General features: G+C 41.3%; 1 pseudogene; it reads left to right on the forward strand.

Moving 5' to 3' along the window:
* LOC138267086 (polyunsaturated fatty acid lipoxygenase ALOX15B-like) overlaps positions 1-14,508 on the forward strand; it is a 235,399-nt pseudogene that overhangs the window by 41,026 nt on the left and 179,865 nt on the right.

Raw genomic sequence — 14,508 nt, forward strand, 5'->3', positions numbered from 1 at the left:
TTTCACTGTATTTTGGCTAATTTCTTGGTCTCCTTCAGGGGAACCCACAAAGTCTGGGTACCTCTAGAATCCCTAAGATGTTGTAAAAAAAGGAACCAAATTTGGCTTGGCTAGCTTATGGGGACAAAAAATTATGAGGGCCTAAGCGCGAACTGCCCCAAATAGCCAAAAAAAGGCCTGGCACAGGAGGGGGGAAATGCCTGGCAGCGAAGGGGTTAATTCATATACCTGTTAAATGTGTTTGTTGTTCTGTATGTTTGTCTCTCAGCATCAGTTAGAATTTATTTTCACTGAAAATGCGAAAAAAAACAGCAGAAGGATGGTATAGCACTCTCATACAAGGCAACCATTATCTGCACCTTTTCAACATTGTTTACAAGGTTACTCAATCAGAAAACCAATCATAATCTGTTTATTTTGAAATTGTTATACCACTTCTGAATCATCAGTATAGTTTGGGGCAGAGTAGCGAATCTGCTACGGTGCTCAGCACAGACCGTGTAAAATCACGGCGGACATGCAAATCCATATAGGAGCCCGATAATAATCTTTACAATCTGTTCCTAAACAATTATTTAAAATATACAGCCTATAAATCACTACATTTGCTCCCAAACTCCTTCACCATTTTTGATACTACCACTGTGTCTTCAGTCTAGTCTTTTTTTTCCCGTCCCCCTATGCTCCTGTACCTCTGTTACCATGGTAACCAATTTTGAAACATTGTCTGTTAGCAGTATGTCACAAGTTCACAACACTTTCTGAAAGCAGCATCCTAACTCCTAAACCAGCTGTAGCAGACATGGTTGAATGTTTGGAATTATAACCATATCCCAAATACAATTACTTTGTTTGGTATTTCTCCAAAGCCAATCATACATGTACTTTCTTCTATCTTATCATCACTATCTACTTTTATGACTAGCATATTTACACTATCAAATCAAGTTTTATCTTCTACAATGTAGGTGCTAATCTCCTTTCTAACCCCCTTTCATTTGAAATCTCTCATTCGGCTGCAGCCCTCTCCTCTGTACTACTCCAGCTTCCATCAGAAATGCTCATATTATGGATTGTGAGGTATTTGTATTTTGGGCCAGAGAGAGTGCTAGAAACAGATGCATTTGACAGGGACCTGGGTTTACCTAATGTGAATATAATTTTGGTTGGCCAGAGAGGGTTAAAGTGGCATCAATTTCTCCCCTTGGTTGAAAGCATTATGGATGCCAAAATCAAGATTTCATGATAGTGCACTGTGATGGCAATGATCTGGGCACAGTATTTTGTAACATTTGCCAAAGGCAGAAGTGGAAGTGGTCAAGTGAATTTTGTCCACAGATCCAGGAAACATGTTAAAACTGTTTCTGCATTCCTTAGAGGCCACAACATGAGCTCTATGTACCACAATAATTTATGCTTTGATATGGATGGCATATATAGAAATGATGAAGTTCACTTGACAGAGAATGACAACAAGGTGTTCCTCCAGCACTTGAAAGGCTGCATCCTGTTTAATGTGTAGTCATCACCTACACATCAAAAACATAATGGCTCTTTTCAGAGGCAGTTCTTTCATCATAGACAGATTTATTAATTTTTCAATTCCTAATTTTTTTAAATCTCATTCAGTTCTGTGGACACATTGTGGATTCACAAAACAAAAGCAATAATCCAGTACACACCAACAACACTAAAGTATGTGTCAGTGGTTGTGTAATAGTTTTATGTGATTGAGTCTGTGAGAGTGTGTCTAGGGTTGTCAGTGTCTATCTGGGTATGTCAGTAGGTATGCGAGTTTCTGTCTCAGTATGTGAGTGAGTGTTATATTGTGTGTTTGGGAGCGTGAGTGGGTGTGAGAGTTTGTCCCCGAGTGTCAGAGTGGGTGTGAGTGTCTATGTGGGTGTGACATTGGGTGTGAGAGTGTCTGTGAGTGCGGGTTAGTGTCTCTGGGTGTCAGAGTGGATGTGAGAGTGTCTGTCTGAGATCTGGAGTGAGGGAGAGTATATGTCTGGAAATGTGAGTGGGTGTGAGTGTCTGGGTCTGAGAGTGGGTGTGAGAGTGTCTGCCTGGGTGTGTGAACCGGTGTGAGAGTGTCTGCCTCAATGTGTTATTGGGTGCAAGAGTGTCTGGCTGTGAGAGTGTATCTCTGGGTTTTATAGTGGGGGTAATAGTGTCTGGGTGTGTTAGTGGGTGTAAGAATATCCATCTGGGTGTCACAATGGTTGTGAGAGTGTCTGTATGGGTGTCAGCGGCTGTATGAGTGTATGTACGAGTGTGTGTGTGTGTGTGTGTGTGTATATATATATATATATATATATATATACACTTTTTTTCTTGCAGTGAGATCTGGGGATCTGTCACAAATTTACCCTGGGAGGGTGCACGCTGAGCCCAGCAATGGATCCGCAGATCTTGCAAAAGTTTAGAAAAAAAGCATTTAAGGCATTGTCGGTCCATTATTTATGCTTTTAACCTCTACCCAGGTGGGCCAGGTCCTAGGGGCATTGTGGAAAAATAGGAGGGGAATCACACAGAGTCGTACTCCTAGGGCTCATCAAAACCACCTCCCCGGGGCACTGTATCTTATGCATGTGGGGGTGCCCGCATGGCACCCCCACATGCCGTGGGGACCTCCACCTCCCAGGGCAAAAGATGTTAAATTAATAAGGGGCTGAACATGTGGCCCCACCTGCAGCCCCAGGAACCACCACCTTCCTGTTTCACTGCAAATTATGTATGCCAGCATGTCCGTCTGCATCCCAGGGACCGCCAACTCTTGGGCAAATCTTCATACCTCCCAAGAGCAATCAGTATAATATATGGGGGAATGCAGCCCCCCTGCACCCCAGGTACCACCACCTCCTTCCTGGGGGTCAAATAAAATAATGAAGCTGGTCCATCATGGACCCCTGGCATCAGGGACCACCACCTTCCTGGGGCTAAAATAAACACTTGAGGGGAGCATCACAGCTGCCCACATGGAGCCATTTATGGCCCTGGGGACCACCACCCTGTCAGGGCTGGCTCCTGCTACCTCCCAAAGTGCCCACCCTCGGCAGGTAGCTGTCTGCTTTTTCTTGCTGAGAGCTGACAGCTCCTACCAAGCAAAAGCAAACATAGCTCTGCTTTCTTCAAGTAGGAGCTGTCAAAAAAATGAAAACATTGCTCCCGCAAGCAGGGAGCTGCTATTTAAAGAAGCTCCCTGCTTATGTGAGCAATTTTGGCTTCCGCAGGAGTTGAGAGCCTCTGGGACCACTGGGGCCTGGAGGCTCCCTCCTGTGTCCCCCCAAAAAGTAAAGAAAAAACATAATTTTCAAGGTGAAATTGCAGATTTGCAGTTCCACCTTTAAATGTATATGATGAAGGCGGTCAAGGAACAATCATATTCATAGTTACAGACACATCAGGTCACTGGAGACATTTCCTTGACGTCCTTTACACAGCTGTAGTGTAGGGGATGGACTATACATCTACCCAACAAGATAGAACTTACTAACACAAAAGGATGATGGATGGAGTGTTGACATTTTTCAAACACTGACCCCCCAGTCGCAGGTATGGGTTAAATCCATTGTTCTTTTGTTCACTATGCCACCCCAGTATGCCATTACCTTAGGGCACAGCAGCTAAGCTCAGGTGCATACTAGTTTTGAAAATGTCATGAAGGTTCATCAAATGGTGATAAAGTTATTGGCAAAACAAAAAAAATGCTTTCCTATGGAATAACTATAACTACCTACTGGTGACCTCCAAATATATATAAAAACTGTCAGAGATCAAAAAGTAATCCCATTTGTAATTATATTGAAGATTTGAAAACAATGTTAAAACTATGGTACAGTGAAACACTGATCAATTAGGAGGAAGAATATCAGTTTCTCATGAATCAATTTCCAGTTATACCAACCATTTACTTCATTCCCAGAAATACATAAATTAATTGGAAGATCCACCGGGTAGACCCATCATATCAAGTTGTGGTTCCTTATATGAGAGTCTGTCCTTGTACATTGATGACTTCTTGGCACCCTTGGTTCCAACGCGAAGTTCCTATGTGAAAGACACTGGTGATTTTTTGAGACTCCTGACAAACATCACGTTACAGAGTGAGTACCTGTTGAACACAATAGATGTGTTTTTTTTATACACATCAATTAGACATAACATGTACCAACATGACATTGAATATTTCTTGAAACAATGCAACATACAAGAATTAGATGCTGTTATCTATGGTCAAGATATACCTAACAAATAACATCTTATTTTTCAATCTTGAGATGTTCCTACATACACAGGGTACAGCGATCGAAGTTTCCTTCTTGCTAAGCTACGCCAATCTCCCCATGGGTTGGAGGAAGAAGGAAGTGGCTTGGAGAGAGAAAACGACCAATATATGGGCAAAGTAGTACTGTGGCTTAGATACATAGATGATTTGTTTATTATTTGCAAACAAACAGAACTGGAATTTCAAGATTTTTTGTGATTTTGAACAATATTGAGATAGGTTTTCAGTTTACATACAAAACAACTGAAATAGAATTTCTAGACATCAAAGTCTATGTACAAGAGGACGTCTTGGAAACTACAATGTATCTCAAACCCACTCAATAAATAGTGTCTTACATGGGGATAGTTTTCACGCACAAAATTTGATTCAAAGCATACTATATGGTGAATTTATAAGAGTTAGAAGAAACTGCTCGAATGACAATGACATGAGGAAGCACTTTGAGGATGTACAACAAAGATTGAAGAAGCGGGCCCACCCCAAATGGAACATAAAACAAGGTGCAGTGAAAGCGCAAAACTATTACTGATTGAAACATTGATACCAGCAAGTAAAAAGATGGGCTTCATGAAACCAATGAATGAACAATAAAAATGATTGTGATATAATAAAGAACATGAGGAAATTCAGAACATTCTTGACAAACAGAGTATTATTAAAGGAGATTCAGATTGGGGCCTATGATAGGAACCTATAGAAAAGCCACCTCAAATAAGGATAACTTGGTTAAGAGACTTTTTCTTGGTATCAGCAATAGAACTTGGTTTGGACAGCAAGGGGACGGGCTTTGTGAAATATCTGAAATATGAAGCATGCTGCATAGGAGAAAATAGGAAGTAAGGGAAAGATACTCTAGGACTCATATATGAAATTCATAAAAAAATCACGTTTGAGACTACCTATGTTCTATATGTATTAAAATGTGAATGTGGGCTGAAATATGTGGGCAGCACATAGTGCAAACTGAAAAAACAAATATTGGAATATATAAGGGCAGTGTGTAATAAGGATCAGAGCTATGCAACGGCAAAAAATTACCCTCTACATCACAGCAATGATTGGAAATCCTTCCAGTACTTTGGGATAGCCCATGTACCAATCAACGAGAGGGGCAGAGACAGAACTTTTAAACTTTACCAGTTAGAGTCCAAGTACATAGTGAAACTAAGGACTAAGGCCCTCATTATGACTTTTTTAGGTCTTTTTAAGAGACCGCCAAAGCAGCTGCAATCAGCATACTGCCAGTGCTGGTGGTATCCTGACCGCCAGATTTGGAGTTGTGTTGGGACTTCCAACTCCGTCAGCCTGGCCAGCCCAGCACCGCCACGCCAGCAAGACTCTGCCTGCCATATTACGAGCAGCAATACGGCTTGGAGGAGTCTTGTGGGCACGGTGGTGCAAAACCGCTAGGACCCATTCCCTCCCGGACAACCTCCTCGACAGAGAAGGTAAGTGATCGTCCAATGGGGGGGGGGGAGGTGTCTGTGTGTGTGAGTGCGAGTCTGCGGAGGGGGGAAGGAGTGTAATATGAGTGCGAGTATTGTAGTATGAGTGCAAGTATGTGGAGGGGGTGGTGAATGCATGAGTGTATGCAATTGAATGTGAATGTTTGTGTTTATGAAAGTTTGAAAACCCACTGGAAGAATTCAAGTTTATATTGATTGCAAATTCAAGCAAAGTTCGTAGACATTTGATCTGAGAGCCTTGAAGTCCACGGTTATTTATTGATGTCCATTTCAAATAAGGGTCGTGGATGTTTGAGACAATAAGACAAAGAGCCGACATGTGTTTAGCCCCCTGTGGTGGGTCCACTTGGGGCTTTTTCAAGGCTGTAAGATATAGATGGTAAGGGTTCAATATGTGAGAAGGCTATTGAAAGAGCATATTAATTGATGTGACATAGGAAGGTAGGAGTTCCAGGAGGTATCCAGTGAATTCGGTGCAGGTATAAGAAAGGAAGATGTAATTAAGGGCATCCCCTTGTGAGGGGAGTATGGGTAATATCCAACAGAAGAGACAAAAAAGATTCCAACCGATGTTATCCGTGAGTTAAATGTGAAAGCATAAAATCAACTTGGCGATTCTCTTTATTAATTATTGCTGATTCATGCACATCTGAATATGCTATTGGTTAGTAAGACAGATGCTGGCAAGGAATGATTAGTAAGCTGTCCTCTTATAAGTGAAATGTCACCGGATTAATCTATCTATATTATGGTGCCAGTAAGTGACATATGGAGACAGCTCATACCAAGTGAACGTAATCACAATAACTCCATTATTGGGAACACTTATTGTTGGTCATTATATTCAATCTGTTAGAGAAAATAGTCACATTGAAGGTTCTATACATCTGGTCATATTACAGTTAAATATGTCAGAGTGGTAACAGTATGATCAATTTGTATCTATAATCGTGAGCAATTAGGTTGCTAGTATTGAACAGAACAAAGCGAAAATGTGAAATCATCTTTTAAGGACACACAGCTATGACATGTTAATCTGTGTATATGAAACTTGAGTCAAATCAATTTGCCAAGAGAGGATACCTGTGCATATTTATGACAACCGTTCCACACATATTATAGATGATACAATATAAGGCAGCCCGGAAGGGAGTATATTCAAATAATAGTTAGTACACAGCCAATGTTATCCGAGAGGTGAAGCTTAGACTGTCTTTGAATTTAATAGATGGTCTAGAGTTTATCGAAAACAGTGTCTCTATTACTGTGATGTTAAATGTTTTGGTCCCTTGGTTATCAGGCCACTTACCCGTCCGTAGGTGAAAATGCCATAGGTCTACGTCTCGGGATTAATCCCACCTCGTTATACCGGCGTTTCAAGCCGGCACCATATTTGATGTATTCCTAGATGTAGTCCTTCTCTTATCATTGGTACCCCGAGAAACGAGTGAATAAAGAGACATGAAGACCGTGGCCATATTTAAACGGTCTTTGTATGTTTCGAATAGAGCAGTAGGCTGTAAAACATTGTAACCGCCAATCATAACTGTTATCGCCATAATATACATGTTCTGCCAAACACCACAACTTGTAATGTGGTGGTCTTTACCACTGGGTCCGTGGCAGTAAGACCGCCACAGCGAGGCTGGCTGTCTGATGATGACAGTCTGCCTCAAAATGAGGGCCTAAGTTTCTATATGGCCTCAACGCCGACGAGGAGCTACAAATACACCTTTTATTTTTATAATAAAGGGAAAATGTGCACAGTCAAGAAAATTGAAGAACATATAGAAAGTTAATTGACAACTTCTTTGCCATCCTATGTTGAAAATGAGTCTATTTTATCTCACCTTGGGTGGTTTTGAATATTGGCACGTCCCTCCACTTTGGGCATGGAGATGTTCCTATTTATGAGTACAAATGTATTGTGAGCATGTGAATAAGACTAATAGTCGTTCATATTTATCACTGAGCTAGAATAACATTTAAAATGGGGGAGGCTTGGCTTTTTAAATCATTAACAATACCATCTTGTTCTCTTGTTAAGCGCATGACCAGTGCGATAGAATGAAACGTTTTTATATGGACTACTTTGTGTTTATGCAAGAGGGGCTCCTGTTTTACAACTTGGTATTGAGTTATGTCTTTAGCAGTTACATGGGTGACAAAGGAACAATTCCTTGCTTTGACCAAGTATTTTGAAACCAGCCAATGTAGCACTAAGTTAAAAACCTACCTTATTAGAGACAATTAGGTTAGTTTGCATGAATGTGTTTTTATTGCAGTTTTCTTCCATACATATAAGCCCTGATGAAATGTATCATTATAATAGGGTTAATGTAAAAGATGATTGTTTTCCAAAATATGGCACTAAGTAATGATTTCTGCATGGATATATATGATAATACCACAATTTTCATGTTGAAAATAATTAGACAACATACATGGACTACATACATGCCTTAGGGCTGGATATACTATATAGTGGAAACTGAGGAGGGACTACCTTATCCGTGATCAAGACCTTAGTTGTTGAAACGTATCAGTGATGGAGCACTTGGCTTTGGCTAAATAACATTATAGCAGCAGAATAGGTTCCTGGAGTACAACTCTTTTTGTTTTTGGTTCAACAGTATTGGAGCCTTGGTCACAATTCCTGCATTGGCACTGGCAGCAAAAGTGCACAGGGTATATTGTGGCCTTTGATTTGAGCTATATCTGTCATGTTTGTGATTGAGTATTCCATCTGCTACGATCTAAATCAGGCCCTATGTCTGCTCCCAGCTGGTGGGAGCTTTAAAAATGCTCCTGTCTGTTGGGAGCAAACTTCTCTTCTGTTTTCTTGCCTACACTGATGCGGGTAGGGAGGCAGAACAATGTATTGCTCCAGCCTGCAGGGAGCACAATAAGTAGCTTATCCCTCTGGGCAGGAGGAATGCAGGCTCCTGTACCATGCAAGGAGCTGGCTAGGGCCACAGGCCCCTGAGGCTATCCCGCTGCCCCAACATGAGTAGTCGGGCCCCAGGTGGGCGCTAGGACACCCACTATTATTAATGCAGGCCCCATGGGACAAAATAGGCTCAGCCCCCTTCACCTTTTAAAAAAGGTATGGCCTCAGGGGATGGGGGTCACTGGGGTCTATAAAGGATCTGGGAGGGGGGGGTTGTGTGTCTGTCCTACCCTTTTATTTGCATTTTGGCCCCAGGAGATGCATTGTATTTAAAAAGTGGGACATGTGTACTCACATTTTATATGTACTGGTAATGTAAAACTCCTAAATTCTTTTTTCACTGCTGAAAGGCTCATCTCTTCCATTGGGTAACATTAAATGGGAGCACATAGGGATATCCAGTCTGCATTAGAATATATTGTAATTTAAAATCCTCTTTAAAGGTAAAGTCAGATTTAACTCACAATTCTGAAAATGCCACTTTTTAGAATATTGGCATTTTCTTGTCATAACTATGTGTATCTTATGGCAGTGTCCTGGGTCACATGACTGTGAATGTTTCTGTAGTTGGGCTCTGTGTATTTCACCCAAACATGATGACAAAGAGGACTAGCTATTGGCATGATGGGCCATCCTGCCACAATGCCTGGAGTTGAGTTGTTCTCTGCCCATTTACACTACAAATGGCTTGCCTACAGCACGCACAAAGGATTCTGAAACAAGTCTTTTGTCACCGAAGACTTCTTGGTGCCTTGGCAGGAGAAGGAAAGAACTTACCAGAACCAGATGTCAGGTTAGCATTGGAAATTCCCCCACGTCAGTGGCTGGCACCAGCTATGAATATTGGACCCTTGAAAACCTCCTGCACTACACTTCTGGACCGTTGGTAGACTTTAGAAGTATTGCCTTATTTCCCAGGGGGCTGCACTATTGCTACCAGAGGTGTGCCCTTCTGCTTGAGGCCTGCTTGCACCCTAGAGGACTCCTGTGCTGCTTGAAGGCCGGCCTTGCTGCTCAGTTTTGCTGCTTGAAGGCCTGCCTTGCTGCTTGAAGGAGAACTGGTTCACCTCTTGGAACAGGTCTACCAAAACAACTATAAGGGTTAGTTGGCTGACCTGCTATGTGATCTACTGGGACAACTGCAGCTGGCCTCTGCTGGAGTGAACCCTAACCCCTGTAAGTAGTGCCCCCTTGAAAATGTGTTTTTGTGAGTGGTGTTAGATGCTCTGCTGCTCCCTAATTTTAATACTTGAGACTTAGAAAGGAAAAAGTTCACCAAAAAGTGCAAGCGAGCCAACAGAACACTGGGACATACCTCTGACCTGAGCCGCCCAAAGAGCATTGCCAGTTGGCTTGACATTGTGGTCACTCCCATTATGTTCTTCTCTGCAGCAGCAGATACTGTCTAGCTGGACTACTTGGGAACAGTATCTGGTCTCATGCAGCCCTTTTTAAGCTACAGCTTTGTCCCACTAGGTGTTTTAGACGTCCAAAATGTTGTCTATTTAGAAGGGCAAAAAATCTTCACTGGGCTCCAGTGCAACAAACTCTCAACCAATAATGACAGCCTCCTTGGTCTGGAAATCTAGCTTTTTCCACTCAGAGCTTTTCTTACCATCGTTGATGGCTTCATCAAGACTTTGTTCAGTGGCTACTTGACAATGACACAAGCACAACCTGCTGCTTTGCTGCACTGAACTACATTCCTCCTAGACTATTCTTAAAAATGTCTTCTAAGTTCGAAGATAAGCAGAAACTGGGCCCAATCGCCTCCTATATCTGACCCACGCTCCATCACGGTCAGCCTTAACTTTTAACTTTGCCCCAGTCTTGCGCGACCATAAACACGGGGTTGGTGCTTTGCATTTTTAGGCTCTATTTTTCACTAAAAACTTTTTGGAAATTCAAAACTCCAGTTCTACCAATTGGATTTAATTAATTGTGTAGCATTTTACTTATTAAAATGTTCTCTATTTTTCTAACTTTGTACGGGGTTTTTCTTGTGTTTTCACTTTAATATTGTTTGTGTGCTGCGTTAATACTTAACACAGTGCCTTTAAGTTAAGACTGACTGCTTTTGTGTTAAGCTACTAGAGGGTTATTAATTTATTGACTTTTGTGGTTCACCCGAACAAGGACTGTGGTTGTTGCTTGAGAAAGGTTTTCACCCCCTCAATCAATAACTCAATTTCTTACAGCATCTTACAATGCAACATACCACACCATAAATGACAACTCAGTACCACACGTCCCCACATCATATCACTATATACAAAATTACACAATACCATAGCATATCTCTGAAAGTCATGCTCTGTATCATCCAATATTGCATGTCACACCATGCTACAGGTCATAGATTGGACCATATCCCATTACTCCTGACCACACCTTGTCTCACTATGCCACATTAGTCATAGCACACTATACCATTGTTGCCACAACACATATCAAACAAGCTGAATACTTAGAAAAGCAGGGCCAATAAGCACACATGCTTCATATGATGCACTAAAACAATTTCAATTTTGTTTCACATGTAAACCAGGAAGTGCCTCAGCCTTGGGAACCATCTATTTCATGAGAGGATCGATATTTTTGTTCTGGAGGCTAACCTCAGCCTGTTTCACAAGTTTCTTACTTAGGAAGGTCTTGAAAGCAAAATTTGATCTACAGAAGGAACCACCTATAAATCTAATTTTCTGATATCTTACCATATAAAAACACCACCTACATTAATAATGATCTGGTACCTTACCATATAAAAAACACCACCTACATTAACCGCCTGAGGAGATGTAATGGATCAGCAACAGAAGCAGGATGATTGCTTTTCAACCATTAGGGTGCATGCAAAAAGGCAAACCAAAACCTAGGAGGGGGATTCATGAGGAAATCTCTTATGGCTCTACTTCGTAAAGAGGGGATTAAAGTCCAGAAGCTAATAAAAAAGGGGTTTATCTGTAAATAGATATGACAGCAGGGTTCCTATGGAGTGGTGGTGACATACCATGTTTGGTATAAAACAACCTTTAAAAGGAAGACGGAGAAATGCTTGCAAGAATTTTAGGCACCAAATTTCATGTCAAAGGGACTAATATGAAAAAGAAAGAGCACACACTTGTGCGCACACACACTCACTCTCCTTTCTTTTTTAGTATCTTATTTACCTGTGATAATTCATTTAATAAACAATGTGACACAAGTAGCAGTCATTTTGCTATTCCTATAGGGATGCATGCTTCTAAAAATCTTTTGAAACGTGACCTATTCAATTACACTTTTCGCCTGTCTCTTCTCTCTTCTTTAACCTTTGCAGGTGGAAAGTGTACTACAAAGGCTTTCCCAAATGCATTGATGTGGAATCCTCCAAGGAATTAGACTCGAATCTTAAGTATTCAATTACTAAATTCCTCACGTTTGGCCTGCACGGGACCAGTTCGTAAGTACTGAGAGTCGTGGAATTTAGAGCAAATACATGAGTGTTTCAAAAGGAGCCCTTACCCTCTTTTGTAATTGAACTCCTTATAGGATAGTATGAGGTCCCCTTCAAATTGAACTAATGTATGACTTAAGGGGTTTCTTTACACAGAAAATCAGTATGTTCAATCTAGCTATTACCACAGAATGTCTAGTGTTCATAAAGCATGATTTCTGTTATCACAATCGGCGTATAAATGGATAGAAATATTGTCAAACACATTTAGACCCTGATTCAGAATTTGACGGACATGGTACTTTGCTGCAAATGACCAGAGGCCATGGCAAGGACATTACACCATCTGCCCTCTTTAGGATAAATGGCGTAATATATTTTTTTCCCCTGTCCATCACCGCCAGGAAAAACCTGGGAGTGGAGGTCATTAGTTTTTTGTTTTAAAATAAAACAGACTCCAGCTTTTGGAGTTTGCTTTTCAAAAATACAAAAAATCTTAAAAGTTTGGTTGAAAGCCATTAATTCAGGTGGACTCCACCATGATGGCATTTCTACTGGCTGCCAATCTCTAGAGCAGGCCCTTAATACTTTAAAATAAACCATACCCTGTATCCACACCATATGAACAGAAATTTGGTGTTATCTCTAATCCCATTCTATCACTGTTACCCTAAGAAGGCCTTCAGTGTTTGTCATCTAAGCTTTCATAGTTATAATGTGCATATTGTGTCCAAAGTTTGTTTACACCTTATCTGCATGCTTCCTCTCTCCTTGGAGCAGCAGAACTACCCAAAAAGGCCACAATAACCAAGTAGGTAATTTTATGGGCTGTTCACACTCCAGTTTAATCTTTAAAAGTTCCTCTATTATGCAATAGGTCAGACCTTACATAACAGACCATCTTGTGGAACATGGGAGTGCACAGTAATGCTCACAGGCATGAGGTAGGGCAAGCTCAACTTCTGCCAAGCATCCTTTATCAACAATGGTCATTTTGAGCCAAGAGTACTTCACAAATATTGCAAATTAACTGATTCTGCTTGGCAACAGTTAGACATAAAAACAACGTAGAAACCCCACCACGGCCCTCCCTTATGACCATATCTGTTTTGTCTCTTAACGATTCTTACAGATACAATAGTATTTTCAATTCAACGGACAGGATATCCATCACCCTTGTGAAGGAGCAACCCCTCTGCCAAGATCTAAATCAGTCATTTAGGCCTGATTCAAATCTTGACTGTGTTACTGAGGTGTTACTGCCAAGCCTTGTCGGTGGTATATCCAAGAAGACAGTCAAGTCATGGAATTCCGCCCTACATATTTAGATATTAAAGCTCTGCCAGTAGAGGACTGGTAACAGATTGCTGAAAGAGCATGACGGTGGTGGCAACCAATGGACTTCATACAATGGCAGGGCCATGGAACTGAGGTAAGTGGCACACACACACTATGGTCCCGACCTCCTGTGCAGTGCCCTTCCAATATACCCTGGCAATGCGGTGTCCCTACGTGTGAGTCCGGCAATGGGGAGGTTGTGTTTTCTCTCTGGGACGGTGGCACCAGTGACGGCAGGTGTTGTCTAGTCATGTCCACTCATTGACAGAGGTGTAATGGGGTAAAAAGGTGAGTTTTTGCTCCTTTCCCCCAATCCGCTAACTCAGAAGTAGAGGTTGGACCACCACTTTTTGCTTGATGATAAGGCACATCCAAATATGCATGGTGGCAAGTGTGGCTGGTGTCCCAACTGTATCCACTTTCCTTCTCCTGCTGTTGATGCAGGTGGCGTTTCTTAGTGGAGTTGGCGGTCCCATTATGGGATTTCAGCTATGGGACCACCAACATCTAAATATGGTGGGTGAATCTTCACGGCGGCAGACGGGTTTTCAGTCAAAAAGTCAACGCCAAGACCATTATTGCCAACATCTTAATCATGCCTTTAGTCTCTACACTTTACCTTTCTTTGTTAGCACTAACACAATTATTTATGGCTTAGAATTTAATTTAACAGAATTTGTTATATCCCTGGTTCAAGTCAATCACAAATTCTTTCAATTAAAAAGGTTTTCTTACGTTAAGTCTGAGTCCTCTCCCAACCCAATTCTCCCAAAATTGTATTTTTTTGTCATGACACCTTATCCTATAGAATATTTTTACTGCAAGATGTTTCCATTTTACTCATTCGCCCTATAACAAAGATGTATTTCAAATATTGTTATTCCCTCTTTAATCCAGCAAAAATACCTTTCAGAGCTTCTCTTTATTTTTGTACTCTGTCACAATCTTTAAACACCCAAAATAACAATAGCATTTAAATTGGGGGTCGGCGAAGAATTCCGCTACACAGGCGGAGTTCACGGAGATT

The sequence above is a fragment of the Pleurodeles waltl genome, chromosome 12 (assembly GCF_031143425.1).
Source record: "Pleurodeles waltl isolate 20211129_DDA chromosome 12, aPleWal1.hap1.20221129, whole genome shotgun sequence".
In the NCBI taxonomy this organism is placed as follows: domain Eukaryota; kingdom Metazoa; phylum Chordata; class Amphibia; order Caudata; family Salamandridae; genus Pleurodeles; species Pleurodeles waltl.